Here is a 27,300-nt window from a genome sequence, read left to right as displayed (position 1 = left end):
GAGAGTACTCTGCTTAATTCAGAGACTCTGTCCATCACCACCCCTTGTTGTAAATAATTTTGTCCACCCTAAGCGTGGAAGGGTATACTCAGATGTGAGTCCCTTGCTCATTGCACCATCAGGATTCAAGCAAGCCGGGCCGAAGACGCCTGAAATGGCAGAAACCGGTCCCCGGAAGCTTGTTTCCTTCCCAGTGTAAGAATTGGCTTTTGTAGTCTGGTCTGCCCTGTTCCCATGATGCACTGGGCCAGGGACAGACTAATTTGCATACAGCCGGGTTCTGAAACTGGGATGGTGCAATGAGCTAAAAAACGGTGTTGGATCTAGCCCTGATCTCTTGACTGGGTGAGAGTACTCTGCTTAATTCAGAGACTCTGTCCATCACCACCCCTTGTTGTAAATAATTTTGTCCACCCTAAGCGTGGAAGGGTATACTCAGATGTGAGTCCCTTGCTCATTGCACCATCAGGATTCAAGCAAGCCGGGCCGAAGACGCCTGAAATGGCAGAAACCGGTCCCCGGAAGCTTGTTTCCTTCCCAGTGTAAGAATTGGCTTTTGTAGTCTGGTCTGCCCTGTTCCCATGATGCACTGGGCCAGGGACAGACTAATTTGCATACAGCCGGGTTCTGAAACTGGGATGGTGCAATGAGCTAAAAAACGGTGTTGGATCTAGCCCTGATCTCTTGACTGGGTGAGAGTACTCTGCTTAATTCAGAGACTCTGTCCATCACCACCCCTTGTTGTAAATAATTTTGTCCACCCTAAGCGTGGAAGGGTATACTCAGATGTGAGTCCCTTGCTCATTGCACCATCAGGATTCAAGCAAGCCGGGCCGAAGACGCCTGAAATGGCAGAAACCGGTCCCCGGAAGCTTGTTTCCTTCCCAGTGTAAGAATTGGCTTTTGTAGTCTGGTCTGCCCTGTTCCCATGATGCACTGGGCCAGGGACAGACTAATTTGCATACAGCCGGGTTCTGAAACTGGGATGGTGCAATGAGCTAAAAAACGGTGTTGGATCTAGCCCTGATCTCTTGACTGGGTGAGAGTACTCTGCTTAATTCAGAGACTCTGTCCATCACCACCCCTTGTTGTAAATAATTTTGTCCACCCTAAGCGTGGAAGGGTATACTCAGATGTGAGTCCCTTGCTCATTGCACCATCAGGATTCAAGCAAGCCGGGCCGAAGACGCCTGAAATGGCAGAAACCGGTCCCCGGAAGCTTGTTTCCTTCCCAGTGTAAGAATTAGCTTTTGTAGTCTGGTCTGCCCTGTTCCCATGATGCACTGGGCCAGGGACAGACTAATTTGCATACAGCCGGGTTCTGAAACTGGGATGGTGCAATGAGCTAAAAAACGGTGTTGGATCTAGCCCTGATCTCTTGACTGGGTGAGAGTACTCTGCTTAATTCAGAGACTCTGTCCATCACCACCCCTTGTTGTAAATAATTTTGTCCACCCTAAGCGTGGAAGGGTATACTCAGATGTGAGTCCCTTGCTCATTGCACCATCAGGATTCAAGCAAGCCGGGCCGAAGACGCCTGAAATGGCAGAAACCGGTCCCCGGAAGCTTGTTTCCTTCCCAGTGTAAGAATTGGCTTTTGTAGTCTGGTCTGCCCTGTTCCCATGATGCACTGGGCCAGGGACAGACTAATTTGCATACAGCCGGGTTCTGAAACTGGGATGGTGCAATGAGCTAAAAAACGGTGTTGGATCTAGCCCTGATCTCTTGACTGGGTGAGAGTACTCTGCTTAATTCAGAGACTCTGTCCATCACCACCCCTTGTTGTAAATAATTTTGTCCACCCTAAGCGTGGAAGGGTATACTCAGATGTGAGTCCCTTGCTCATTGCACCATCAGGATTCAAGCAAGCCGGGCCGAAGACGCCTGAAATGGCAGAAACCGGTCCCCGGAAGCTTGTTTCCTTCCCAGTGTAAGAATTGGCTTTTGTAGTCTGGTCTGCCCTGTTCCCATGATGCACTGGGCCAGGGACAGACTAATTTGCATACAGCCGGGTTCTGAAACTGGGATGGTGCAATGAGCTAAAAAACGGTGTTGGATCTAGCCCTGATCTCTTGACTGGGTGAGAGTACTCTGCTTAATTCAGAGACTCTGTCCATCACCACCCCTTGTTGTAAATAATTTTGTCCACCCTAAGCGTGGAAGGGTATACTCAGATGTGAGTCCCTTGCTCATTGCACCATCAGGATTCAAGCAAGCCGGGCCGAAGACGCCTGAAATGGCAGAAACCGGTCCCCGGAAGCTTGTTTCCTTCCCAGTGTAAGAATTGGCTTTTGTAGTCTGGTCTGCCCTGTTCCCATGATGCACTGGGCCAGGGACAGACTAATTTGCATACAGCCGGGTTCTGAAACTGGGATGGTGCAATGAGCTAAAAAACGGTGTTGGATCTAGCCCTGATCTCTTGACTGGGTGAGAGTACTCTGCTTAATTCAGAGACTCTGTCCATCACCACCCCTTGTTGTAAATAATTGTGTCCACCCTAAGCGTGGAAGGGTATACTCAGATGTGAGTCCCTTGCTCATTGCACCATCAGGATTCAAGCAAGCCGGGCCGAAGACGCCTGAAATGGCAGAAACCGGTCCCCGGAAGCTTGTTTCCTTCCCAGTGTAAGAATTGGCTTTTGTAGTCTGGTCTGCCCTGTTCCCATGATGCATTGGGCCAGGGACAGACTAATTTGCATACAGCCGGGTTCTGAAACTGGGATGGTGCAATGAGCTAAAAAACGGTGTTGGATCTAGCCCTGATCTCTTGACTGGGTGAGAGTACTCTGCTTAATTCAGAGACTCTGTCCATCACCACCCCTTGTTGTAAATAATTTTGTCCACCCTAAGCGTGGAAGGGTATACTCAGATGTGAGTCCCTTGCTCATTGCACCATCAGGATTCAAGCAAGCCGGGCCGAAGACGCCTGAAATGGCAGAAACCGGTCCCCGGAAGCTTGTTTCCTTCCCAGTGTAAGAATTGGCTTTTGTAGTCTGGTCTGCCCTGTTCCCATGATGCACTGGGCCAGGGACAGACTAATTTGCATACAGCCGGGTTCTGAAACTGGGATGGTGCAATGAGCTAAAAAACGGTGTTGGATCTAGCCCTGATCTCTTGACTGGGTGAGAGTACTCTGCTTAATTCAGAGACTCTGTCCATCACCACCCCTTGTTGTAAATAATTTTGTCCACCCTAAGCGTGGAAGGGTATACTCAGATGTGAGTCCCTTGCTCATTGCACCATCAGGATTCAAGCAAGCCGGGCCGAAGACGCCTGAAATGGCAGAAACCGGTCCCCGGAAGCTTGTTTCCTTCCCAGTGTAAGAATTGGCTTTTGTAGTCTGGTCTGCCCTGTTCCCATGATGCACTGGGCCAGGGACAGACTAATTTGCATACAGCCGGGTTCTGAAACTGGGATGGTGCAATGAGCTAAAAAACGGTGTTGGATCTAGCCCTGATCTCTTGACTGGGTGAGAGTACTCTGCTTAATTCAGAGACTCTGTCCATCACCACCCCTTGTTGTAAATAATTTTGTCCACCCTAAGCGTGGAAGGGTATACTCAGATGTGAGTCCCTTGCTCATTGCACCATCAGGATTCAAGCAAGCCGGGCCGAAGACGCCTGAAATGGCAGAAACCGGTCCCCGGAAGCTTGTTTCCTTCCCAGTGTAAGAATTGGCTTTTGTAGTCTGGTCTGCCCTGTTCCCATGATGCACTGGGCCAGGGACAGACTAATTTGCATACAGCCGGGTTCTGAAACTGGGATGGTGCAATGAGCTAAAAAACGGTGTTGGATCTAGCCCTGATCTCTTGACTGGGTGAGAGTACTCTGCTTAATTCAGAGACTCTGTCCATCACCACCCCTTGTTGTAAATAATTTTGTCCACCCTAAGCGTGGAAGGGTATACTCAGATGTGAGTCCCTTGCTCATTGCACCATCAGGATTCAAGCAAGCCAGCCGAAGACGCCTGAAATGGCAGAAACCGGTCCCCGGAAGCTTGTTTCCTTCCCAGTGTAAGAATTGGCTTTTGTAGTCTGGTCTGCCCTGTTCCCATGATGCACTGGGCCAGGGACAGACTAATTTGCATACAGCCGGGTTCTGAAACTGGGATGGTGCAATGAGCTAAAAAACGGTGTTGGATCTAGCCCTGATCTCTTGACTGGGTGAGAGTACTCTGCTTAATTCAGAGACTCTGTCCATCACCACCCCTTGTTGTAAATAATTTTGTCCACCCTAAGCGTGGAAGGGTATACTCAGATGTGAGTCCCTTGCTCATTGCACCATCAGGATTCAAGCAAGCCGGGCCGAAGACGCCTGAAATGGCAGAAACCGGTCCCCGGAAGCTTGTTTCCTTCCCAGTGTAAGAATTGGCTTTTGTAGTCTGGTCTGCCCTGTTCCCATGATGCACTGGGCCAGGGACAGACTAATTTGCATACAGCCGGGTTCTGAAACTGGGATGGTGCAATGAGCTAAAAAACGGTGTTGGATCTAGCCCTGATCTCTTGACTGGGTGAGAGTACTCTGCTTAATTCAGAGACTCTGTCCATCACCACCCCTTGTTGTAAATAATTTTGTCCACCCTAAGCGTGGAAGGGTATACTCAGATGTGAGTCCCTTGCTCATTGCACCATCAGGATTCAAGCAAGCCGGGCCGAAGACGCCTGAAATGGCAGAAACCGGTCCCCGGAAGCTTGTTTCCTTCCCAGTGTAAGAATTGGCTTTTGTAGTCTGGTCTGCCCTGTTCCCATGATGCACTGGGCCAGGGACAGACTAATTTGCATACAGCCGGGTTCTGAAACTGGGATGGTGCAATGAGCTAAAAAACGGTGTTGGATCTAGCCCTGATCTCTTGACTGGGTGAGAGTACTCTGCTTAATTCAGAGACTCTGTCCATCACCACCCCTTGTTGTAAATAATTTTGTCCACCCTAAGCGTGGAAGGGTATACTCAGATGTGAGTCCCTTGCTCATTGCACCATCAGGATTCAAGCAAGCCGGGCCGAAGACGCCTGAAATGGCAGAAACCGGTCCCCGGAAGCTTGTTTCCTTCCCAGTGTAAGAATTGGCTTTTGTAGTCTGGTCTGCCCTGTTCCCATGATGCACTGGGCCAGGGACAGACTAATTTGCATACAGCCGGGTTCTGAAACTGGGATGGTGCAATGAGCTAAAAAACGGTGTTGGATCTAGCCCTGATCTCTTGACTGGGTGAGAGTACTCTGCTTAATTCAGAGACTCTGTCCATCACCACCCCTTGTTGTAAATAATTTTGTCCACCCTAAGCGTGGAAGGGTATACTCAGATGTGAGTCCCTTGCTCATTGCACCATCAGGATTCAAGCAAGCCGGGCCGAAGACGCCTGAAATGGCAGAAACCGGTCCCCGGAAGCTTGTTTCCTTCCCAGTGTAAGAATTGGCTTTTGTAGTCTGGTCTGCCCTGTTCCCATGATGCACTGGGCCAGGGACAGACTAATTTGCATACAGCCGGGTTCTGAAACTGGGATGGTGCAATGAGCTAAAAAACGGTGTTGGATCTAGCCCTGATCTCTTGACTGGGTGAGAGTACTCTGCTTAATTCAGAGACTCTGTCCATCACCACCCCTTGTTGTAAATAATTTTGTCCACCCTAAGCGTGGAAGGGTATACTCAGATGTGAGTCCCTTGCTCATTGCACCATCAGGATTCAAGCAAGCCGGGCCGAAGACGCCTGAAATGGCAGAAACCGGTCCCCGGAAGCTTGTTTCCTTCCCAGTGTAAGAATTGGCTTTTGTAGTCTGGTCTGCCCTGTTCCCATGATTCACTGGGCCAGGGACAGACTAATTTGCATACAGCCGGGTTCTGAAACTGGGATGGTGCAATGAGCTAAAAAACGGTGTTGGATCTAGCCCTGATCTCTTGACTGGGTGAGAGTACTCTGCTTAATTCAGAGACTCTGTCCATCACCACCCCTTGTTGTAAATAATTTTGTCCACCCTAAGCGTGGAAGGGTATACTCAGATGTGAGTCCCTTGCTCATTGCACCATCAGGATTCAAGCAAGCCGGGCCGAAGACGCCTGAAATGGCAGAAACCGGTCCCCGGAAGCTTGTTTCCTTCCCAGTGTAAGAATTGGCTTTTGTAGTCTGGTCTGCCCTGTTCCCATGATGCACTGGGCCAGGGACAGACTAATTTGCATACAGCCGGGTTCTGAAACTGGGATGGTGCAATGAGCTAAAAAACGGTGTTGGATCTAGCCCTGATCTCTTGACTGGGTGAGAGTACTCTGCTTAATTCAGAGACTCTGTCCATCACCACCCCTTGTTGTAAATAATTTTGTCCACCCTAAGCGTGGAAGGGTATACTCAGATGTGAGTCCCTTGCTCATTGCACCATCAGGATTCAAGCAAGCCGGGCCGAAGACGCCTGAAATGGCAGAAACCGGTCCCCGGAAGCTTGTTTCCTTCCCAGTGTAAGAATTGGCTTTTGTAGTCTGGTCTGCCCTGTTCCCATGATGCACTGGGCCAGGGACAGACTAATTTGCATACAGCCGGGTTCTGAAACTGGGATGGTGCAATGAGCTAAAAAACGGTGTTGGATCTAGCCCTGATCTCTTGACTGGGTGAGAGTACTCTGCTTAATTCAGAGACTCTGTCCATCACCACCCCTTGTTGTAAATAATTTTGTCCACCCTAAGCGTGGAAGGGTATACTCAGATGTGAGTCCCTTGCTCATTGCACCATCAGGATTCAAGCAAGCCGGGCCGAAGACGCCTGAAATGGCAGAAACCGGTCCCCGGAAGCTTGTTTCCTTCCCAGTGTAAGAATTGGCTTTTGTAGTCTGGTCTGCCCTGTTCCCATGATGCACTGGGCCAGGGACAGACTAATTTGCATACAGCCGGGTTCTGAAACTGGGATGGTGCAATGAGCTAAAAAACGGTGTTGGATCTAGCCCTGATCTCTTGACTGGGTGAGAGTACTCTGCTTAATTCAGAGACTCTGTCCATCACCACCCCTTGTTGTGAACAACACAAGATAAGAGCACCTCTCTGGTCACTTACACATAACACCAAATGACTTCCCACAATGGATTGCAACAAATAAAATACCCTTCCAGCCATGTAATCCCCACAAGTGTTGCAAGGTCCCCATCTGACAATCTGTTTTAGCTCCCCACAATTCTATATAAATGCTACAATACAATAGAGTACAATACTGAGTCTAATGTGTAAAGTTATTGGTTTTCATTGTAGTTCAGAGACCTTTCACTGTTAGTATCATGTTTGCCTGCTACATTTGTGCCTTTTGGCAGAATCTTTTCAGTTGCGGGAATCTTCTCCTCACTTCATTCGTTGTTTGTTGTGCCTAGTACATTTTGCATTGACATTTTATGCAGTACACCATGTTTTTAAGCAGATGTTCGGAAATGCAATTTTGCATTTCCTAAATAGCCACTTCATTGGAATCGCGATTTAGGAAATGCAAAACGACGTGTATGAAATTACCGATTTCCTAATAGCTTTTAGGATATCCCAATTGGGAAATCCCATGCCCTTTGTACCAATGGGCTGGTCTTGCATTTCCTAAATAGTGATTTCCAATTATGAAATCGCTATTTAGGAAATGCTAAACCAAGGATGACTATGGGCATAAGGCCCCCCCGTAATGCACCCCAAACTAGTGGTGCACATGTAGAGCACACATATGCCCTAGGGCATGGGTACTCACAAACTTTCTCTTGGGTGCCAAATTTACAGTGTGGTTTGTGGCCGAGGGCCGCACCGTTGGAGGCGGGGTCAGTGGGGGAGGGGGAAGGGGCTAGAAAGAAAAAAACTGTGACCATGAAGTTGAACACAGGCCCCTGCAGCTGACGCGTTCATCCACTGAGCCAACAGACCAGCATACACACACATCTCTCTTTCTCTCTCTCTCTCTCCCTAACTCTCCCTCCATCTGTCTCCCTCCTTCTATCTCTCTCTCTCTCGCTCCCTCTTTTCCTCTCTCTGTTTCCCTCTGTCTCTCTGTCTTACCTCTCTTTCTCTCTCTGTCTCCCTCCCTCTCTTTCCTTCCCTCTCTCCGTCTCCCTCCATCTGTCTTCCTCTATCTGTGTCCCACTGTCCATCTCCCTCTGTCTCCCTCTCTCCGTCTGCCCTCTGTCTGTCTGTCTCCCTCCCTCCCTCTGTTTGTCTCCATCCCTCCCTCCCTCCCTCCCTGTCTTCCTCCCTCCCTCCCTCCCTGTCTCCCTTCCTCCCTCTGTCTGTCTCCCTCCCTCTGTCTGTCTCCCTTCCTCTGTCTGTCTCACTGTCTGTCTGTCTACCTCCCTCTGTCTGTCTCCCTCTGTCTTTGTCTCCCTCCCTCTGTCTCCCTCCCTCTGTCTGTCTCCCTCTATCCCTCTGCCTCCCTGTCTCCCTCCCTCCCTCTGTCTTCCTCCCTCTGTCTCCCTCACTCCCTCCCTCTGTCTCCCTCCCTCTGTCTCCCTCCCTCCCTCCCTGTCTCCCTCCCTCCTTCCCTCTGTCTCCCTCCCTCCTTCCCTCTGTCTCCCTCCCTCCGTCTCCCTCTGTCTTTCTGTCTCCCACCCTCTGTCTGTCTGTCTCCCTCTGTCTGTCTGTCTCCCTCGCTCTGTCTGTCTCCCTCTCTCCCTCTGTCTCCCTCTCTCCCTCTGTCTCCCTCTGTCTGTCTCCCTCTGTCTCTCTCCATCCATCCCTCTGTGTCTGTCTCCCTCTGTCTGTATCCCTCCCTCTGTCTATTTCCCTCTGTCTGTCTCCCTCCCTCTGTCTGTCTCCCTCCCTCTGTCTGTCTCCCTCTCTCCGTCTGTCTGTCTCCCTCTCTCCCTCTGTCTGTCTCTATATGTTTTTATCTGTCTCTATCTCTATCTGTCTCACCTCACCCAGCTCTCACTCCCTGCTGCCCTCTGTCACCTCACCCGTCTCTCATTCCCTGCTGCCCTCCCACCTCACCCAGCTCTAACTCCCTGCTGCCCTCTGTCACCTCACCCGGCTCACACTCCCTGCTGCCCTCCACCTCCCTCACCCGGGCTCTCACTCCCTCCTCTGCCCTCCCACCTCCCTCACCCGGGCTCTCACTCCCTGCTCTGCCCTCCAACCTCCCACACCCGGCTCTCACTCCCTGCTCTGCCCTTCACCTCCCTCACCCGGCTCTCACTCCCTGCTCTGCCCTCCCACCTCACAGGGCTCTCACTCCCTGCTCTGCCCTCCCACCTCACAGGGCTCTCACTCCCTGCTGCCCTCCACACCTCCCTCACCCGGGCTCTCAATCCGTGCTCTGCGCGCCCACCTCACAGGGCTCTCACTCCCTGCTGCCCTCCACCTCCCTCACCCGGGCTCTCAATCCGTGCTCTGCCCGCCCACCTCACAGGGCTCTCACTCCCTGCTCTGCCCTCCAACTCCCTCACCCGGGGCTTTCACTCCCTGCTCTGCCCTCCACCTCCCTTACCCGGGCTCTCACTCCCTGCTGCCCTCCACCTCCTTCACCCGGCTCTCACTCCCTGCTCTGCCCTCCACCTCCCTCACCCGCGCTCTCACTCCCTGCTCTGCCCTCCACCTCCCTCACCCGGGCTTTCACTCCCTGCTCTGCCCTCCACCTCCCTCACCCGGGCTCTCACTCCCTGCTCTGCCCTCCACCTCCCTCACCCGGGCTCTCACTCCCTGCTCTGCCCTCCACCTCTCTCACCCGGGCTCTCACTCCCTGCTCTGCCCTCCACCTCCCTCACCCGGGCTCTCACTCCCTGCTCTGCCCTTCCACCTCACAGGGCTCTCACTCCCTGCTCTGCGCTCCCACCTCACAGGGCTCTCACTCCCTGCTGCCCTCCACCTCCCTCACCCGGGCTCTCACTCCGTGCTCTGCCCTCCCACCTCACAGGACTCTCACTCCCTGCTCTGCCCTCCACCTTCCTCCCCAAGGGCTTTCACTCCCTGCTCTGCCCTCCACCTCCCTCACCCGGGCTCTCACTCCCTGCTTTGCCCTCCACCTCCCTCACCCGGGCTCTCACTCCCTGCTCTGCCCTCCACCTCCCTCACCCGGGCTCTCACTCCCTGCTGCCCTCCACCTCCCTTACCTGGGCTCTCACTCCCTGCTCGCTCTGCCCCCCACCTCCCTCACCCGGCTCTCACTCCCTGCTGCCCTCCACCTCCCTTACCCGGCTCTCACTCCCTGCTCTGCCCTCCACCTCCCTCACCCGGCTCTCACTCCCTGCTCTGCCCTCCACCTCCCTCACCCAGATCTCACTCCCTGCTCTGCCCTCCACCTCCCTCACCCGGCTCTCACTCCCTGCTGCCCTCCACCTCACCACGCTCTCAGTTCCTGCTGTCCTCCCCCCTCCCTCCCCCTCTCCCCTGTGCGTCAGCCTGGCTGACACAGTCTCCCGAGCACCCCAGTACTTAACAGGTCTTAAACGACCATTTGTTTGTAAATGAGGCTTTGTTTTGTTCACCTCTTAGCGCCACTGCAGCTCCACTCTTGACTGTGGCTGGAATCGCCCGGCCCCCGCAGAGCAGTGTCTCTGACTCGCACTGCTGCTCCCCGAGGTGTTTGCTGAAGATAAAAAAAATCACACACAGGTGCGATGTGTAAAGCTCCGCGGGCCGCCACTGAAGGCTTGCCGGGCAGCTACTGGCCCGCGGGCCGTACTTTGAGTACCCCTGCCCTAGGGGCATGTGCGGGTTCTATTGCACTTTAAAAAAAGCATCTTGAGGTGCTGTTTAGGTCTCGCCTGAGCCAGCGCATGCGCTGCTCTGACGAGACATTTAGTAAGTGGGCTTTAAAAAGTCCGACCACACGCTTTTGCTTGTGGCCTAAAGCTTGCGGTTACGCGCACAGCCGCCATCTTGCTTTCCTATTCATGGCTCATTAAGCGCATCACTCGCAGGTAGTGCGCGATCGTGATCACTTTCAGTTTCATTGCCCTGCGGCTGTGTCACTTTCACGGCCGCACGGCTAATGCTTGTTAAATACAGACTGCCCTATACTTAGGGGGTAAAGCAATAAGTAGCACCTCTTGTTCCCCAAAATGGCAACATTAAAGTATCTTCCTCAGAAGTTGTACCTCGGCAGGCCAAGAATCCCTCCCGTGGTACCCGTGCCCTGGCCGAACCCCAAACACGACAGGAGTATTCATATGAAGCAGTGTAACCACTGAAACTACTCAAATACAGACTTTTTCTTCTCCTGGCATTCATATTTAGTAGGTCGCTTTCAAACCACAAAACTGCCTATGCAGGCCGCTCTCCCATTGCACACCAAGTTTCCAGATCTCGCTCCCCTACGACGAAGCAGGATTGCACAAGAAAGAGCAGGAAAATTGTCGCCATCTGACTACCGAAAACACTCACCGTCTCTAGACGTGCCCATCAGCTAGTCCAGCAGCGCCCGCATCTGAGCCTGGGCCGACATCTTAGAAGTCTCCCCAGCCCGGCCAAATCCGTACCTCTAAAAAACACTCCCACGTGTAACTCCAAATAGGCCTACCAGTCCAAATGGCGAGCGAAGAGGTACAAATTCACATCGACATAAACGAAAGACTGCGATTTTGAATTGCTGCGGAATACTGTCCTGAACGCGTGGATATGGCAGCTACATTGGAATGGTACTTTGAGTTAAGACTCGAAATACAATTCAAGGTGTTGGGTATTTTCATATTGGAACTATCATAACTGCCTAGATGTTAAGTCAGACAAGTTAGAAAGATGTAAAACGATACTGAATATAGCAGGAATAGAGCCGCTTGATAATTACATTTCGTCAAACTTGACTAGCACCCTTCAATTCTTCAATGAGGGCGTTTTGCTATATTTCAATTAGCGTAGCGCAGCCATGAATACGGCACCTTTATTATTTCTATTTATATATTCCAAACTATACAGGCGATCAAGGGACCATAAAAAGATTTAGGGGACTCCTATACAAACGAGCCTCTACTTGGAAACGTATACGTGATAGAATCATACACTGACTTAAAAGACGCAAACACATCCATATACATTATAGGAATAAAATGATACATGGATTCTTTAATGTATTGAAGTTGTATTTATAGAACGCATACTAACCCTAAGGAGGTGTTCAAGCTTTTTATACTGAGCAGCTCACTGCTTCAGATCGTTGTGGTTAATTCAGCGGTTATAATTGATTATTAGGGTTAGTCTTCTGCTCTCAAGGAAACCATTCCATGTGTGTGCTCCATTTTCCTTGTGGTAGATCAAATAATTCAGGGTTAGATGTAATAATGATATATATGCCAACATTTTGGAAGAGGAAAATATAGGAAGCTGGTTTTCTGTTGCAGTACCCCCACCCCAAGACCCCTAAAACGCCTCCTAAATACTGCTGTGGAGGGGGGCAGTCTTGAACCAAGAAAGCAGATTCCTGCAACCTAAGAAGACAAGCATTGGCATAGCCAATAGGTCTTGCCTTTGGGACCTTATAAGTGTTTAGCCATGCAACAGATAATGTTGTTACAGTAAGGATATCGTGCTGCATAACTAAATACTTATAAGGTCCCAAAGGCGAGACCTATTGGCTATGCCAATGCTTGTTTAAAATTGCACCTGGTTGCATTTAGGAAATACTTTGTACATGTGCTAAGAAATTGCAATACGGAAATCCTTCTTTGCAAATTCCTTGCAGGGAATCACTACTAGAAATCGCATTTTGTGATTCCTTAAAGTCCTTTGTACATAGAAAAAGGCTGTTTTGCATTTCTTAACGGGCCAAAATTGTGATTTGGCCCATTAAGAAATGTGAAAGGGCTTTGTATATCTGGCCCTTAGTAGCTGCAAGTAATGTGACAATCTAGTGTCCAGCAGGATTAGTCAGTATTAAACGTTTTACTGTTGGTGGCGTGACAAGGTGTTCTTATTTATTTATTTATTAATTAAATACAAGTAATATTTGGAACAAAATAAATACATATTAAAAACACAAATTGCTCCTCCTACTCTACGACAAGTAGGACTGTTGATATTTCACCAAACAGATTTTGTTGTTATTCCACCAAACATATTTTGAAACAGAAAACCATAAATGGAAGGGGTGATTACAAACATAGTTTTGAAGCCAAGCAATAAGCCAGATCCGATAGTTTTAAAAACATGGGTAATGCTAATTGTGTTTGAGATATGAATCACAGTGTGCATAGATCAGCAGGCGCTGGATTTTAAAGGCAGAATGAGCTGTTTGGAGAGCAAATTTGCTCGGCTGCAGAAATAAGTGGTACCTCTTTTTAAGTTAAAATTACATTGAGCTTATTCTATTTATCAGCAAAAAGAACAATTGATGGACAGAATGCAGAACAATGTCATACATTCACCCCAGTACAGAGATCTGGGCCTAAATCCATCTCCTTGTGTTTGCTTTGATCGCCCTAAGTTGGCAGGGTGTGCCCAGAAGTGGGTCCCTTGCTCATTTTGCCACTTGATTCAAGCTAGCCTGGATGATGAAGGGTGTTACCCAGAAACCGGTCCCAGGATGCTTGTTTCCGGTTCACGGAAGACCTGGCTTGGCAGATCAGTCTGGACTGTTCCCATGAGGCACAGGGTCAAGACTGATTGGCATATAGCTGGGTCTGAACTGAGGTGGCAAAGTGAGCTAAAGCATGATGATGATTAAACTCAGAAAGTTTCAGTGCTCTGTCCATCGTCTCCTTGTGTTTGCTTTGTTCGGCCTAAGTTGGCAGGGATGCCCAGATGTGGGTCCCTTGCTCATTTTGCCACCTGATTCAAGCTAGACTGGCTGATGAAGGATGTTACCCAGAAACCGCTCCAGGATGCTTGTTTCCGGTTCAGGGAAGACCTGGCTTGGCAGTTCGGGCTGGACTGTTCCCATGAGGCACAGCGTCAAGATTGTTTTGCATATAGCTGGGTCTAAACTGAGGTAGCGAAGTGACCTAAAGAATGATGATGGATTCAACCCAGATCTGTGACTGAGGGTGAGTGTCTGAAAGGTTTCAGTGCTCCGTCCATCGTCTCCTTGTGTTTGTTTGTTCGCCCTAAGTTGGCAAGGTATGCCCAGAAGTGGGTCCCTTGCTCACTTTGCCACTGGATTCAAGCTAGCCTGGCTGATTAAGGGTGTTACCCAGAAACCGGTCCCAGGATGCTTGTTTCCGGTTCAGGGAAGACCTTGCTTGGCAGTTTGGGCTTGACTGTTCCCATGAGGCACACTGTCAAGACTGATTTGCATATAGCTGGGTCTGAACCGAGGTGGTGAAGTGAGCTAAAGAATGAAAGATGGATTCAACCCTGATCTGTGACTGGGGGTGAGTGTCTGAAAAGTTTCAGTGCTTCGTCCATTGTCTCCTTGTGTTTGCTTTATTCCATTTATCTGGGCACATTTTTGTTTTGTGAATTTTTGGCCACTAAGCACTTTCAAAAAGTTACATCAAAAACCTAAAGTGAAGGAGAATAAAATGTAATTCTACAACATATTACTATTTTTTGAGCAGTTAACAAGTACACAAAACTTAGCCCACAGCAGGATGCATTTATGGGAATCATATGACTACAGTTTTTTTTAACAATGTGTGATAAAAAAGAATGAAAGAAATAGGTGTCACAAGTATCAGGGATAGGCTTCAAACGATTGCAAGCACCACGATCAGTTATAGCATCACAAAGAAGTGAGTGTCCTAAAGAATTAGCCCATGAAGTTGTTGCTAATGGAGGCAGGATTGCTGTTAGTCCAACAATAATATTCAAAAGGAAAAGTCCAATCGTGTTGTAGGACTGTATTATACAGGGGTTATACCATCCAAGAGATGCATGTTTCTGGTAGTCATCGAAATTAAATGCTGTATGGTCATGGGTATTACTCCATGTAACATAAGATGTGGGTTTTCAGTTACGGAAACATACATACTCTCTATGTGCTTGATTGTGAGAAGAATATAGGTTACCCCTTTTTTACAAATCATTTGCTGTCTTACAGTAAGATTGTTAGAAGAAACATTACTCTCGAAGAGCCAGGTCTTGAGGTGCTTCCTGAAGCTGAGATGGTCACAGGTCAGTCGTAGGTGAGTGGGCAGGGAGTTCCAGGTCTTCGCTGTCAGGTAGGAGAATGATCTTCCTCCGCCGGTGGTTCTGCGTATTCGTGGGATGATGGCGAGGGCGAGGCTGGTGGAGCGGAGCTGGCGGGTGGGGGTGTAGAACGAGAGTCGGCTGTTGAGGTAGTCGGGACCCATGTTGTGGAGCGCTTTGTGTGCGTGGGTTAGCATTCTGAACGTGATCCTTTTGTTAACGGGGAGCCAGTGGAGGTTTCTCAGGTGGGTGGTTATGTGGTTGTGGCGAGGGATGTCGAGAATGAATCGTGCGGCGGCGTTTTGTATTCGCTGGAGCCTCGTCTGGAGTTTGGCAGTGGTTCCTGCGTAAAGGGCGTTCCCGTAGTCCAGTTGGCTGATGACAAGGGCCTGGGTGACTGCTCTTCTGGTTTCTGTGGGGATCCACCGGAAAATCTTTTGGAGCATTCTCAGGGTGTTGAAGCATGAGGATGAGACGGCGTTGACTTCTTTGGTCATCGTGAGGGAGGAGTCCAGGATAAAGCCCAGGTTGCGTGCGTGGTCCGTGGGTGTCGGTGCGGTTCCTAGCGCCGATGGCCACCAGGAGTTGTCCCAGGCAGATGGGGACTGTCCGAGGATGAGGACTTCCGTCTTTCCCGAGTTGAGCTTGAGATGGCTGTGCTTCATCCAGTCTGCTACTTCTTTCATCCCTTCCTGGAAGTTGGTTCTGAAGTTGGTTCTGGCGGTGGCTGGATCCTTGGTGAAGTCAGCTTTAATCCTTTTTGCAGCTTCCCTTTCGCAATATGACTGTTCTTCTTTTATAGCCACACAGATTTTTGTAGCTGTAAACATTTGATCCTTTACAGAATGTAGTACTAAAAGAAAATCACTCCGATTCATATCTTCAATTATACGCTTTTCACAATATTCAGACTAGATTTTGTCATCACTTTTGGCACAACTTCCCTTCACCATAGGTAGTTACTGTCAGAAGAGAAAAGATCTGACTGGTGGCTTTAGACGGAAACCTGTACATGCACATCAGTATCTATTGGCCATAACACTATTCCATCTAACACAAACACTGTTAAATTCCATAATCAATGTTATAACCATTTCATTTAATTCAATAACCGTAATCTTTTCTTTCCATTTCTAATCTGTTAATATGTTTCAAATTGATTTTTGCAAGTGATCATGTTTTTTACATCTGAGAGGGAAGTGAACCTCATGAAAGTTGTCTGCTCAACAGTATTATTTCACAATATTCTTTCTCTTGGAATAATACATGCTTTGAACAAGATATCAATGCTTTGAATCTGCCAACATTTAGTTCCGCAGACGCTTTTTTATTAAAATTTTCCTTCCAATATGTATAACCTTGTTCTAGAAATGAATAGATAAGTTGTGGTGAATAGATGATATGATTAGTATTCAAAATATTTTTAAGCTTTTCACATTATTTTTTAAATAATGAAATGCAGACAGGTCTGATATGTCATTGCTGTTAAAATCGGAAAATCTTTTCTGAAAAGGTTTAGAGCTATTTTCAGGTCTGTAAGAAAAAGAAAGTGCAATTCCTTAACCATTGGAGATAGAGTTAAACTTTCAGAAAGATAGTGCCCATGCACCATTAGTAAAATCATATTCAACATTGTGTAAATTTGAAAAGGAATGACGATATTGCACCCCAAATCCAAATGTGGGTGGGTGGCTATACCTATCACAGCCCTGAAAGAGGTAAGAATCCAAATGTATAGTTGGCCAATTGCAAGAGTGAATAGTTCTTCTAGAGGTGGAAGGAAAACTGCTCCCATTTCAAGCTCGTTTCCAGATAGCACATTTTTTAAAAATCTGTATCAATTCAATAAATGGGTATTCTTTCAGTGGTGCACATATGATTGTAGTTGCAGGTGTAGTAGTGGTTGCTGTGGTTGCATCAGGTTCACTTGTTTACAGTCCTGTCAAGAATCACGCATCAGGCGTGAGTCTAACGCATTTCAGTATGCATTAGTCACGCATTATAGTGCAGCTCAGCCGTGAATGCAGAGTGCTGCTATAATGCACTATAATGTCATATCTATGTAAGCAGCAGTAGCGCAGTGCGCACTGTTTCACAGCTGCCAAGGTTTCAGATTGCCGGGCACTGATTTTGACGTCAGTTATGCTGGGTATTGGGGCCGAGGGTGTCAAGCTTGGAAATGTTGTATTGAGAGAGAACTTGCAGAGCTGCGAGCTGCCAGTCCCTTATGCTGAGGGAGCAGCTTATATTAGCTTTTGTGTCTGGTGCGAAAATATTAATTGATTTGTCCAGTCACTCTTGCGACTTAATAATTTTGAGTTTAAAGTTGTATTTATTTTATTTATTTATGAATTGAAAAGTACAGTTTTTCCATTTAGCTGGTCACATCCTACAGTCAATTAAAGGTAAAAGCTGTTACTTATAACGTTGAGTTCGGAAAACCTTACCAATACCTTTAAATTAACCACAGGCATTACATCTGTGTGTGGGGGGAGCCGCTCGGCATGTCTGTTATTTCTGATATTACTTCATTACTTGATGTCACTCATAGTTGTTGAAATGTCACTCATAATTTCACAGAAATTTTGAAAATGAATCTGAAACCGTGGCACCTGTGTGTTTAAGATGATACTTGCCCCATGTCCAGGCCAGCATTTGATGATGCATGTAAATCTGGAGACATCGGGCCTGTTTGCACATTTGTCCAAGTTTACATTTGTTGTGGAATTCACAAAACTGCATTTTAAGTTTACAAGTACGGAGACTCCGCAGTTGTGGCAGAGAACTCAGCACATAAAAAGATAAGTATGTATTATCTTTTTATGTGTTGATTTCTCCGCCCTGACTGTGGAGTCTCCGCACTCGTAAAATTAAATGCAGTTTTGTGAATTCCAAAGCAAACGTAAACTTACCCAAAAGTTTACGTTTAGCTTTATGATTTCAACACAGCTGTACTCTTCTTGAGGCATTTTCAGAATTGTAAGCAAACTTATTGGGCGAATCTGAAGACCCTTTAGTGTTGGTGGGGGACCACTGAACACAATTGGCACATAGTGCTTCTTGATGTGATCGATTTACTTCCTATTTTTCGCAGGAAATGTTGGCAGGATTACAGTACATGTACCTTCTACCCCAAAAACTGGAACTCCTGGTCCGTAGGGTGATCTGAAGACTTGCTTATCAGGGATGTGTTCCTGAACTAGCTGTCCGACTTTGAGCTACGTGTCAGCAGCTTTATTTTCAGTGGCGAAGTCTTATTTAGTGGGGAGGGTCTCTTTAACTTCTTAAATGTTCAGTAGTAAATCCAGTCAAGGCTTGCTTTAGCATGCCATTGATTTGATAGACCCCATTGTTTGATTCCAGGCAGAAAGGGTACTGGTATAGCAAGAGTAGATGTTGCATCTATAAACACCTTAGTGACGAACGCAGGGCCATTGTCTGAATGAAAAGTAGGAAATACTCCCATTGTTGCAAATCTGTTATCTAGAACAGAAATTCCCTGCAACCTATATATACTTTGTATTGCTTGACTATTGTCAATCTGCCATCATGTTTGAGGAAAAATACATTGAAGGGTTTGCATATCATGAGAGGAGTAAGTGCTGGTCTTATAGCAGTTGAATGCGTCATTATTTGCCAAAATTACATTGCACCTACTTTTTTGCCTTCTTAGATAAATATAGCGACCAGAATTGCTGCTGTAGCATTGAAACAGTACCACTGATGCCAGCATGAGCCAAAGGTATTACTTCATGAGCTTTCCCAATCAGTCAAAGAATCTTTATTCGATTTAGTTAAAAATCATACAAAGAGAATAAAACATATTTGTGCACAGGCAAAGTAAAACGCAATTAAACAATTTCATATCAATCGAATTCATGTGACAAAATATTTAAGCTAAAAACAGTTAAAATGCAATTCATACGGGGGAATCTTATGATGTCTTGCGTGATCTTGATCTAGCCGCCACCACTAAAAAATTTGCCATACAAAACGTGATGTGTATGTTACACAATGATTGAAGATAAATCATGGCTGGTCGCACCTGGGAGAAACCAGCTTCCCTTAGAACAGGTAGCAAATATCTTTTTCTATGATCTGAAAAGAAACCACAAAACATAACAAAATGCAGGGTATCTTGCACAGAAAAATTATCACAGGTGCAGGGCGCTAACTCTGGTTTCACCCATGTGTTGAAACTTCCTAAATAAAAATGTATAAGGTTAAATCTAAATTTGGTCAAAAGAAACCTGTGAAATGGCTTGGTGACAAAACATAAATAGGGTTCTAGTGCGATGGAGTTCACTAACAAATAGTGCCGTCTCACTGCTGGCTTCTGCAGTTCCCTTTCCTCTCGGCGCGTTCTTGCCCTTAGCATAAAAGGATTTTTAACAATGTCTACGTCCTGTTTGTTGATGCCAGAAGGGTCTGTAAAGAGTTCCGGGCGCCCCAGTTCCGTAAAGGACTTCTTCAGGTAGGCCATCCACGGTACTCTACTACTGTGATCTAAAGACATGACATCCTTCATTATCAGGTGATTAATAGTTAGTTCTTTATTGAGCCATGTCTTTAGCCAGTAGGTTAAAGGCGCTAGGTTTAACCTATCACAAGCATAATCCAGGCCCAATTCTGCATGAATGGAAAAAGTTGGTGTCGACTGGGGAACAGACAAAAGGGAACGTAAGAATCTATTTTCCGCTTTTTGGATAGATTCCAGACGTACATAACCCCATAATGGTGCGCCATACAATGCCACTGAAAAACATTTACTGTTGTAAACCTTAAGGAGGGCTTCCATCGGTCTAGAGCCCAGCCTTTTTGAAAAACCCAAAAGAGCCGCTGAAGTCCTGGTCACCGCCAGGCTTTTGGCCCTTACCTGTGGGCCCCAGGTACCCCTGTCATCAAAAAGCACCCCCAAGTAGGGAAAGGCTGAAACGCTAGTAACAACTTCGCCCTTGCATCTAAAAGTTTTTACTAAAACCTTTTTCCTATGGTGTCCAACAACCATGGTGTGTGACTTGTTCGAATTAACCTTCAAGTCTAGTTGGTCCATGAAGGTTCCAAAGGCGTCCAGGAGCTGCTGAAGACAGACGCCAGTGCGGGCTATCAGCACCGAGTCGTCCGCGTATAGGAGAGCAGGAATCTTAACTTCTCCTACATGCGGAATGTCTCTGGCCACTACATCCAGGCAGGCACCTAGGCCATTGATATAGATTGTAAAAAGCAGGGGGGCCAATATGCAGCCCTGCCTGACCCCTCGCATGGAGTTAAAACGGGACGTACATCTACCCTCTTTTGTGACCCGCACAACTGCGAATAGCTCTTGGTGGAATGAAGCCATGAACCTAACCAGTGCCACGTCGATCCCAATCTTCAAGAGGATATCCCACAACTTAGACCTGTTCACCAAGTCGAAGGCCGAGGAGAGGTCCATAAACGCTAGGTACAGAGACCCCTCCCCAGCCACCGTATACTTTGAGATCAACAGGTGTAAGTTGGAGCACTGCTCTATTGTGCCTCTCTTCTCTCTGAATCCATATTGGATATCAGCCAAACCTCCGCAACACTCCAAACTATCCCTTAACCTGGCCAAAAGGACTCTGCCTAAGATCTTAATTGCAGAGTCCAAGAGGGATATGGGCCTATAGCACCCTTGGTCGTCCCGAAGCCCCTTCTTAAATATGGGAACGATTGTAGAAGTTACCCATGTGGTTGGTAGAGAGTTGAAGAGATATCAATATAGGACTAGCTATGTTGTGTTAGAGGAGACTCAGAAGGTATATCTGTAGGCAAACCCTTAGGTTTGGACATGAAGCCCTCACACACCAACCTAGTTGGTGTCATGCTTCATCATCGGGCCCACCACAGTGACACCGAATGTGTCCCGGGTGTGCTGCGACTCCAGATTACTGAGGAGCAGGTATTCTTACTGAGTGTGCAGTGCTGGTGAGAATGGAGGTGAAAGGTTTAAAAGCTATCCAGGAGGTCCCAGTTCCCGAGGGTAAAGGTAAATTTAATACCTGGGCCCCTGTTAGCAAGATAAAAAGGCTGTGGACGTTGTGGAGTATATTAGGGGCTCCTACGTCCTTGTGGTCTACATGTTTCAGCCAGGCCTTTTGATTAAAACTGGCTTTCCTCAGGACCAAATGAGTATGTGTGAGTGAAAATAAACTATATTAAGTGAAAGTGTATGGTAAAAAAGTGTTGCACTCGCTAAGGTGCCGTACGTGTAAGAGGGGGATTCCCTCTGCTTTACTGTACATAAAACACAAAACAGTACAGACATACAAAGAGAGTCATTGAGAATGGTATTAACCAAAACACAACAATTGCCGGCTTCTGGTGTGCGTGAGCGACCTAGAGCGGCAAAGAACTTAGCCATGAGTGTGCCATGGCTATAGTGAACTATGGCGGTAAATTATTAAACGCAGTGGCAGTGGTGGGCTACACAGCGAAACAGGCATAGCGTGAGGTACAGGTAAGTGTAGTACATAATTCCTCACACTTGCTACTTGCTGTTAAAGCCTCATGGGTCACTTGGCAGGGAGGGAAAGGAGACCCTAAACATTTGTAGAGGATTACAGTTAGGATATCACCTGTGGAGAGAAATTGTTGCTTACCCAGAGCGTTGTGCAGAGATCAAGCTTACTCACGGTATTTCCGATAGGGTCTCCTTTCCCTCCCTGCCAAGTGACCCATGAGGCTTTAACAGCAGGCTTACACGTACGGCACCTTAGCGAGTGCAACACTTTTTTACCATACACTTTCACTTAATATAGTTTATTTTCACTCACACATACTCATTTGGTCCTGAGGAAAGCCAGTTTTAATCAAAAGGCCTGGCTGAAACATGTAGACCACAAGGACGTAGGAGCCCCTAATATACTCCACAACGTCCACAGCCTTTTTATCTTGCTAACAGGGGCCCAGGTATTAAATTTACCTTTACCCTCGGGAACTGGGACCTCCTGGATAGCTTTTAAACCTTTCACCTCCATTCTCACCAGCACTGCACACTCAGTAAGAATACCTGCTCCTCAGTAATCTGGAGTCGCAGCACACCCGGGACACATTCGGTGTCACTGTGGTGGGCCCGATGATGAAGCATGACACCAACTAGGTTGGTGTGTGAGGGCTTCATGTCCAAACCTAAGGGTTTGCCTACAGATATACCTTCTGAGTCTCCTCTAACACAACATAGCTAGTCCTATATTGATATCTCTACATATAACCAGGGGACCCGGACTGGCTTACCTAGTCCTCTCTCTCCTTTTTGATTTGCTGTTGGTAGAGAGTTGCCATTAGCAGCTGTGAATACATTGGCTAGAATGGCCGCCCATAATTTTGGGGAGTGTATATAGAAATCAGCCGGCACCCCGTCTGGCCCAGGGGCTTTGTTCTTAGTAGTGGCCAGAATGGTTTTCTCCACCTCAGCCCTGTTAAAACATATGGGAGGGGCGTCCGGGACTGTCATATTAATCGACTGGGCGGCCATGCCGGTGTCTCCGTAGACTGATCTGAAATGTGCCAACCATTTATCGTTCCGGATGACACAGTCCGTGACTTGATTTGGCGAGTCAGAGAAGAAGGGCTGATTAATTACAGGCCAAAATTGCCTGCTGTCCCGTAAAATATCAGTAGAGAATAAGTTCTCCCAGGCCTCGTTTTTAGGTCCGGTCCGGAGATTTAATGTTACTTAGTAGGGCTTTAGAACCCGCCTCCCTGCCCTGTCTCTCCTCCATTGGCTGGCTTCCTAAACGGAGGCCAGCCATTGGAGGAGAGAGCCGTCCCTCCAAAGAAGCTCTGTCTTTTTTGGATTTGGGGGCGTAAGTTTTGCTGTTCTTTAGACAGTGACGTTGTCTGTCACTCAAAACAGCAAAACACGCCCCCGAATCTGAAAAATTTCGGAGGTTTGAGGCCGCCATTTTGTTTCCTTCGCAGTGAAGGTGAGCCGTTCCTCGCTGTCCTCTTGCCTTCTTCACCCTGCCTTCTGCCCCGCTGTCCGTGTATGTTTCCTGCCCGCTGTCCGTGTCTTTTTCCCGCCCCCTCCCGCTGATGAGGTCTCCAGGGTTGAGAGCCCGGGCTGCTGGGAAGCGAGACGGGCCGTGGGGAGCCGTGAACTGTCCGTGTATGTTTCCCGCCCTGGTTCGGCGCTAGGTGCCTGCTCCCAATGTCTCTTACTATGCCCGGCTCAACGTTCTGCAGCAAGGTAAGGTTGAGGAGGTACATTTCCCAGTGACATTGAGTCATCAAGTAACCCTCATAAAATTTATCTTAGAAGGTCGCGCATAGGGTTTTACAAGGCAAGTGCACAAGAAAAGTCAGCTTGGCTCAAATTAAATGAACGAGTGCCAGGACTGCAAGTCACAGAATGCATTTGCATTTGGTAGACCAATGAAAGACTCTGTCTGGAAACATACTGGATCCCAGTGACATAAAGCCACCTGGTAACACAACTAAAAAAGCATATTTTATGTCCAAAATAAATGTTTAACAACTACATGCCAGGCATATATTGCAGAAATATTGCTCATCTGAAAACACAGGCTCGCGCTCTGTCGCCTCTTCCTGCTTTGCTCGGCGCTTTTCAATTTATACTAATGAGCAATTCTTTTAACAGCTGCCAGTTTTTCCAATTGTGCGGTAATCTCGTCTTTTTTTCATATTTTTTTATTGTCAGCGAGTGGGTGTGTGGATGAGCGGGTGGGTGGTCAGCCAGCTTTAGAGCGCAGTCTGCAGCTAACAGATGGAAGGGGAATTCGTTCCAAATCCCTCATGCGCTATCTGTTTGTATTTATGCAAGTCATCTTTGCACCTGTGCTGGGAGAGAAGAAAAGACATCCCAGCTTCCCCCCCCCTCCCACAGAGGAACAAAGGCGGCAGTGGTTACAAAACGAAGATCGCGCAGAAGGGGCGCAAGCCTTCGCGCTGAATGAATGCTGATCTGGGTCTGCGCGCGAGAGACAGTGCTCGGTGGTGGAATGTTAGATCAGGTCTCTAACAACAGAGTATCCAGGCACGCCCAAAAATCATTTCATTAATTTATTTTACATCATTGTGTGTGGTGTGTCACAAATCCCGTTCCCTGGTTCACGAGGGCTCAACACGTAGCAAAATGCACAAGCTTGCTGCTGCAGAAATTATGTTTCTTTTATTTTGTTATGTTTCTGTAGGCTTTCGTGAACGTTCACTGAGTGGTCACTGTGAGTGCCTTCTACAAAAAAGCTAAAAGCAGGAAATGGTTACCATATTGCTACATGTTAGTGGGACCCATATTACCCTGTCCTGGTTGTCCTTTAAAAAAAAAATCATCATGCTCACGTCGGAACGTGAAAATATTGTAAAGATAGAGATGAGGCGGATAATGTGGTCAAATAATGGTTTATTAATTCTTCAAACCATAGACCCACCGGAGCAGCTGGGCAAACGTCCCGACTCTCCAGAAACCAACCGCCTTCTCCCCACAACACACAAAGCTCTAACATTCTAAGTTACATCACTGGATTCTAACTGTGACATAAGCATGTTTTACAGTTTGATTATACATTACATTTACATAAACACAAATAAGGATATTACCAACTACCACATGTCTCTTTTTACAAAAGTAACAGAATGAGATAAATCAAACATCCAAGATGTAATCGTCAAATTTCTTAGGAACTTTAGGAATCCTCTTGAGGGGTAAATGATCAACCTGAGGAGATATTTCAATAGACTCCTGAATATTGGAACCACCCTCACAAACACTGGAACTCTCTGAAGAAACAACATTTCCAGTGCCAGCATCGTGAGCAGAGTCATCAGAGAACACATCAGCAGCATGAAACACATCAGCAGCATGAAACTTCTCTCCACAATCAAGATCATTCCAAGTGCAACCACCATCCTCATCTTTGGCAAAAAAACGTTCTTGCCCAGGTTTAAGAAGAATAACTGAACCCTTGCTCCACCAACCCTTCTCAGCCAGCAGAACAGCAGACTCAGTTACCTTTTCAACCTGAGACGGATTGGAAAATTTGGAAGAACCTTTGCAAGATAAAGTAGGTTTCACCACACGTACCCAATCACCAACCTTGATGCATTTATCTTTGGACTTGAGAGAAGCATCATGATAACTTTTACCAGCAATGCGAGACTCTAGAATGTTTTGTTTGACTTCATCAATGATAACTTTCATGTTAACCTCCTCCTCAACATCTTTAACAAAGTTGGGCCTTAAGACAGATTTAGCTTGTCTGCCTCTCATCAGTAGATAGGGAGAAAAACCCGTGGAGGAATTTGGAGTGATGTGGTAACTCCATAATTTCTCCTTCAAGAATTGCAAAACATCCAACTTGCTCTCTAAGGCAGCCTGAACGCCCTCCTTAATTAATCTATTGGCCCTTTCAACTTGGCCATTGGCCCTGGGACAATACAAAGGAGTGGTTTCAGACTTTACTCCGAACTTTTCCAAAAACCCTTTCATTTTCCTGGAAACAAATTGTACCCCATTGTCAGATAAAATGAAATTTGGAGCACCCTCCAAACTGAAAACAAAATTCAAAAAATCTATGACAGAGTCAGTATTGGGATGTTCCACAAAGGTGTAATATATCCATTTGGAAAAATTATCAATCAGTACAATGGAGAATCTTCTCTCCCTTCCAAGACATTCAAAGGGGCCAGAAAAATCAATAGAGATTCTATCCCAAGGACCAACAGCTCCTTCTTTAATAGACAAAGGTTGGGTTGAAACCTTCCAGTGCTTATCTGCTCTGACACAAACGGAACAGTTGTCAATAACCTTCTCAATACCAGCATCCATGCCAGGCCACCAATAGTGGTTCTTGAGAATCTTCTTGGTACCAGAAACACCAGGATGACCAACATGAGCAAGCTTGATGAGTTTACTCCTTAAACCATCAGGAGGAATAAACAAGTGTTGACGCAACAAAATATTCCCTTCAATGCTAAGCTCATCAGCAACCTGGGCAAAACTCCTTAAACACTCTTCCAAATTCCTAATAGGAGGCCAACCATTACCTACAAAATTTTTAACTCTATTGAGTACAAGATCCTTGTCCATGGCCTCAATCCAATTTTCCTCTGAAATGCCTGATTCAAACGTACTCACAGCCTCGACCAGTGCCACTACACATTCATGTTCATCCAAAATATCATTGTTGTCTTCCTCACTGGGAGGAAGCCTGGACAAACAATCAGCGGTGAAATTTTTCCCACCAGGAATGTGCTGCGTTTCAAAATTGTATTCTTGAAGTCTGGCAATCAACCTCACCAGTCTAGAAGATGCTTTGCCGCTCTTCACACCATCCATCATAAATACAAGCGGTTTATGATCCGTAACAAGTACAAAAGGCCTGCCCCACAGAAAACTCTTGAATTTTTCAACGGCCCAGACACACGCTAAGGCCTCCTTTTCAATAGTGCTGTAATGCTTTTCAGCACCCCGAATTGCTCTTGAAATAAAAGATATTACTCTCTCTCTACCCTCAACCATTTGAGAAAAAACAGCACCAAGGCCAACAGTACTAGCATCCACAGTGACGAAGGATTTGCCCTCCGGATCAAAAGTCTTAAGACCCGGTGCTTTAGAAATAAGCTTCTTTACATTGACAAAAGCTTCATCATGGCTCTTGTCCCAAATAAACTGAACACCCTTTCTAAGAAGCTGTCTAAGAGGCTCCACCACTAAAGCGTACCCTTTCACAAACCTTGAATAGTACTCTCCCAAACCTAAGAAAGAGCGCAAAGAATCTTTGTCCTGGGGTGTACTGATGTTATCTAAAGTGTTGACTAAATCTTCTTTTGGAAAAATGCCATCGGCCGTGATTTTGTGCCCTAAGTAATTAAGTTCTTCAACAAGGAATTTACACTTTTCTTTGCTGACAGTCATGCCTTTACTACCAAGAATATTAAGAACTTTGTTGAGAATAACATTGTGTTGTTCACAAGTCTCGGCAAAAATTAAAATGTCATCCTGGAATGACTGAACACCAGTGATGCCTTGAAACAAATTCTCAATGAGCTTTTGAAAAACACTGGCTGCAGATGCCAGTCCAAATGGCATCCTTTTAAATCTATACAACCCAAAGGGAGTAGTAAAGGTGGTAAGATCTTTCGAAGAATCATCCAGGGGTACCTGATGGTATGCAGATTTGAGGTCTATGATAGAAAAATACCTGGCACCATTGACCGCTGACAACATATCCTGAATGCGAGGTAACGGATGCGTGTCAACGACAATGTTCTCTTTTAAGGGACCTCAAATCTACACATAGCCTCAAATCTTGATTCTTTTTAAGTG

The 27,300-nt window shown here is 46.9% G+C and overlaps 1 protein-coding gene across 2 annotated transcripts in view; it reads left to right on the top strand.

Moving 5' to 3' along the window:
* GTF3C6 (general transcription factor IIIC subunit 6) overlaps positions 1 to 27,300 on the top strand; it is a 108,626-nt gene that overhangs the window by 36,399 nt on the left and 44,927 nt on the right. Inside the window, exon 1 of one of the 2 annotated variants that reach the window (XM_078656087.1) lies at positions 14,945 to 14,989. The exons of the other annotated variant lie outside the window; for it this stretch is intronic. The gene's annotated coding sequence lies outside the window, so the exon portion shown is untranslated. Of the gene's footprint in view, positions 1 to 14,944; positions 14,990 to 27,300 lie in introns of those variants that run through there. 2 annotated transcript variants of the gene reach the window in all.

The sequence above is a fragment of the Lissotriton helveticus genome, chromosome 1_1 (assembly GCF_964261635.1).
Source record: "Lissotriton helveticus chromosome 1_1, aLisHel1.1, whole genome shotgun sequence".
Taxonomy (NCBI): domain Eukaryota; kingdom Metazoa; phylum Chordata; class Amphibia; order Caudata; family Salamandridae; genus Lissotriton; species Lissotriton helveticus.
This window is presented reverse-complemented; position numbering and strand designations above follow the sequence as displayed.